The sequence below is a fragment of the Anser anser genome (genome assembly GCF_964211835.1).
Source record: "Anser anser genome assembly, chromosome: 1".
Classification (NCBI taxonomy): domain Eukaryota; kingdom Metazoa; phylum Chordata; class Aves; order Anseriformes; family Anatidae; genus Anser; species Anser anser.
The window spans coordinates 35200301-35205083 of record NC_139720.1 but is presented as its reverse complement, the minus strand read 5'-3'; positions in this window follow the sequence as shown (position 1 = coordinate 35205083).

Here is a 4783-nt window from a genome sequence, read left to right as displayed (position 1 = left end):
CAAACTGCATTCAGCAGTGCATTGATGTTCCAGAATCAACAAAATCATTGAATGTGTGTCATTCCTCTAAAATCTGATGAGATCACAGTAGTATGTATAATTGACCATAGTGTTTATTTTAGCCTAATAATTTCACCTTAATGATTAATAAAGATGTTGCAATGCATTTGGTGGACAGAATGTTAGCTACATTGAAAGGTTTTTACTTAAGGTGTACGACGAGATCAGAGTTGGACATCTTTGCTTTGGTTTTAAAACCTTATCTCATGCATATCCAGCCTGCTACCCTCCCACAATGTTAGGCTGATACACGAAAAACAGAAAGATTCTTTTGGATTAAGCTGACAACTCCATATAAGAGAGGATTAGCGAGGTTAAAGGTTAAAAAAATCTATTCAAAAAACAAAAAAAGGAAGAAAGAAAAAAGAAATTAGTATTAGTCAAGACATATCAGTTCACTTTCAACAAGAGTACATGTGTACCCTTCAACACTGTTCTGACTTCTGTGAGTAATTAAAGTATCCTTTGGTACCTTTCTGAATAGATATTGTTGCTGGGAGGCATGCTGTGCTGTTAGAAGAATTTTTTTTTTTTTTTTTACACACATAAAATGAAAACTCCCATCACAATTTGAAAATTTTCTAGGGATGGAAGACTTTGAGATTCCTCTGGATGTTAGGAATGAGATTCCCAGGCATGGTAGAACTGAAAGTCTGACTGCAAAAGACAAAAATATACCTATGTAAAAAATGCATGTAAAGATACAATCTGATTTCAGAATTCTTAAGTGTAAAGGAGCTTCTCTTCTGAAATAAATATATGATGACTGAAGAAGACAGAATCTTCTCTAGTGAAGACAGAGAATATTAAACAATAGTAAAGGTAGGTTCTTTTTGTATTTTAGATGTGACCATTCAGTGCATGTCCAATGCACATTTAGAATGGTTTATGTTGAATAAAAATATGTTAATATAAATGCAAATAATTGTTATGGGCACTATTCAAAGTTAGTGAAACAGGCTTGACATGTATGAATCAAGAACTTAGAACTGCAAAAATTTTAGACTGATCTCTTCATATATTTTATGCAAGATGGTGTTTGATCATTAGCACTGTGCTTACATAGTTTTTGGTGGTTCTTTTTCAATTAGCATTCACAAAACATGTGAATCTGAAATGAAGTATGGTGTATTTTCTCCAGGGTTTCTGTTCTGAGGAGTTATTGGAGATGGGTTTTGCATCTCCTATGGATTCTAAGGGGTCCTAGTCTCTCTTGGCTTGTCTTATCTCAAGTGTAAGCTCTTCAACTGAAGACTAACTTGAGCCTGTGAGACAAGTATATAGTCTGTAACTAGAGGAATTAGAAGTGATGCATCAATTCTGAGGCCTAGGTTTCTTGGCTGGCTTGAACACAGAAACAGAGCATGAGCTAAAATCAGTGTATTTTCTGTGATGAGGGAGTCTGTGACTACAAACTGACATAACAAGACAGATACATCCAGAAAGACCTGTTTGAGACCAGTGAACACATTTACTGCATGGTAGTTCTACCTGTTTCACTTATGCTTATTGTAATGTTATCTCAGAACTCATAAATAATAATAATGAGTAAATAAATAAAACAATATTTAGTATTCTGAAATGTTTAATAGAACACCTCTGTATTTTTCTTGTCATTCTGTTTTATATACTAGGCATTTCAACCCACTTGGGATGCTACAGCTAGGGATGCTACAGCAGCACTAAGTGCCAGTAAAGCAGAAGTTTATTGTACTCATGTAAACAAATGGTGAGCTTCCCAAGTGTAAGGCAATGGCTACAGGTCCTCAAGTACTTATCTCTGTTTGCTGTCATTTCCATACATCATAGGCCCTTGTCCTTCAGCTACAAGCTAAGTGAGACAGAAATTGCCAGTCAGTCCAAGGAACAAGCTACATCAAGTCTATGTGCACATAGCAAAAGCTGGCCTCTACAGATGCATAATTTTTAAATAGGCAGTAGCACCGAAAATTGAGGTGTATAAGCATAGAAATGTCAAAGAAAATTTATCTTTATTAATATATAAATTATTCTCCATGTGTTATCACTACTTGCTGTCTCTGGTTTAGTTTCCTCTCGGTGTATAGAAATACAATTCTGGGTACAAACAGATGGTGAAGAAAAAATTTGAAAGTCTGTTATACTGGAGAGGAAGGCTCTGACCCAACATTCTCATTTATTTTATCCCTCGTGAATAATGGCACTTAAGCAGTGTCTGTAATGGTAGTATGTACTGTGAGGTGATAGAGTCTGCTAGATGATGTGGTCATGTCAGGGATAATACAGAGCCACTGACTGGTTATGCATACCAGTGAGCTCTTCATGCAGGAGATGCATTTTTTTTTACTAAATAAACTTTTTCTTTGTACACACAGCTGAGTTGCTCTATTTTAGTAGTGGATAGATTGATCTTTTACCTCCACAGCACATACTGGTTTGTGACACCATTGGATTCCTTAGAAACAAAAAGGAAATTATGCTCTTTCAAGAGCATAAATCTGAAATCCAATATTTTCCCTTACATAATTCTGTTCTTTTGGAAACTTTATCCTTTGATTTAGTTGGATAATTTTTTAATTTTCTTTTGTCACAACAATATTTCAGTATTGTCATAGATTTAATACATATTTACAATTTTTTTTCTCTCTTTTTTTTTTTTATTCACTTTTTCCTCTACCTATGCAGTTGTACTCATCAGACACTGCTTAAGTGATGTTACTGAGTTCAGATTTATCACTGATGTAATGAATATATTTTCTTGGTCAATAAAATACCAAACCACATACATGGCAACATTCTGAAAGCAAAATACAAAATAAACAAAGTCTGACTGTTGAGTCAGTGCCTCAAATTTCAGAAAGATTGACAAATAAGTGATGTAAACATGAATGTTGTAGATAATAACAGTTTGATGGACTGATATAGAAATAAGTGGTCTGGGGGGCTTTGGAGCACTCAGGGTATTTCCAGGTGGCATGCTTGTAATTTAGAGACATTGGATACAAATGGAGTTGTCTGTTCTGTCCTGTCATGAGCATACTCTCTGGATGTCAAGAATAGGGAACTCAGAGGAAAGATTTAACAGCTGAACTTCACTATCTGCACTTTTATAATTTGATCTCTTAATGGACAATACAAAGGTGTCTTTTCTACCTCCTCCCTACTATAATTTCAGGTTCTCTTATAACCTTTGTTTGTTCTGTCATTCTTGGAAAAGAAAGCCCAAATGATTTTATCTGACAAGTGCCATTTAACACATAGGCTGAGAGGTCCAGTTGAGTATGAGTTGTATTAGTGTGAAGTTATAAAGATAACAACAGTGAAACAGTTCCTCCATTGCAGAATTGTTATTTGTACAAGAGTATTCATGAAAAAAAATTCAGCAACTCCACCTCCTCCATTAGAGGTACTTCTCAGATTTGAATGATAAAGTATCTGAAGGTTTATGACTAAGTTCTTTCCTTGGTGATCGTAGCCCAAATCTCATCATCTTTAAAACACAAGATCCATCTCTTAACTCAAGCCTGCCTTTAGTATCAGTGTAGGTTCATGAGGCATTTGTCAGAAAGACAGATGACCAAGGGAAATTGCAGATTTTAAAAAGTTAAATGTATAATGAGAGAGGATGTAGATTGTCTTTCTTGACAGGAATTATATGTTCTCATTTGGAAAGACTGTAAATCTCTAAATGAACCAATGCAATTTCCTTACAGAGATAAATAACCCTTGCACAGCAAAACTGCCAGTCATTATGAACCACTACACAGAAATGAGCAGTTCCTGCATTTGACCTTTCCATGAGAGGTTATCAAGAGGTCTTCAGTCTCCCTTATTATATTTCCACCATTCAAGTACCCTTTTGAGCTGCTGTCTTGAAATTTAGAACATTCATTAAGTATGGACTGTTGACTGCAGGATAGAAAAACATGACATTTGACATTTTTATCATAGGTCACTAAAGGTCATTTCTCTAACAATTTATAATATCAAGCAGGAAGTAGTCATAAGTATGAAGTCCTCAGCCTGAAGTCATGAGCTCATTAATTATCACCAAATAATTTTAATGGTCTGAGCAACTGTGTCACTAAAAATCACATTCTCTCTACCCAATATCACAGACAATAGGAAAATAATCTATCATACAATGTACAACAGATATTTAATAATCACATAGATAAAATTTGGCATTGTGTTATCAAACACAAGGTAGACATTGTTTAAGTGATCTGTGCTGTAGATAAATTAGAGTGACATTTGAGTAGATCAGAGTGGAAGCTGATTTTTACGGCTTACAAGCAGATACCTAATTATTTACTGAGAGAATGTCCCCTGTCCTTAAGCACTATGTATAGTTTTGCCTTGACCATACCATCAGATTCTATCCCAAATTTCCCTGATTTCATAGAATTCTTACATTAGATCAATAATTCAGTTCATATAATCATGTAAGTGCAGTATTAGTAACAATGTTGTTCATATGATGGTATTTAACTGTAACAGCTAATACCCTTTCAAAGTCATAACAAAACTGAATAGTAAATATACCTTTTTAAGGAACCTCACTGTTCTGACACTGTTCTCTGCCCATTTCCCTTACATTTATTTGCATGTTTGTGGCTTTTTTTTTTTTTTTTAAACAGACTGTCAACTCAATGGAACAATACTTTGGAGGTTTACTTTGAATAGTTATGAAAGAAAGAGATGTCTTTTCCTTTTCTTAGTCAAAGTGTCTCACTGATAAAGA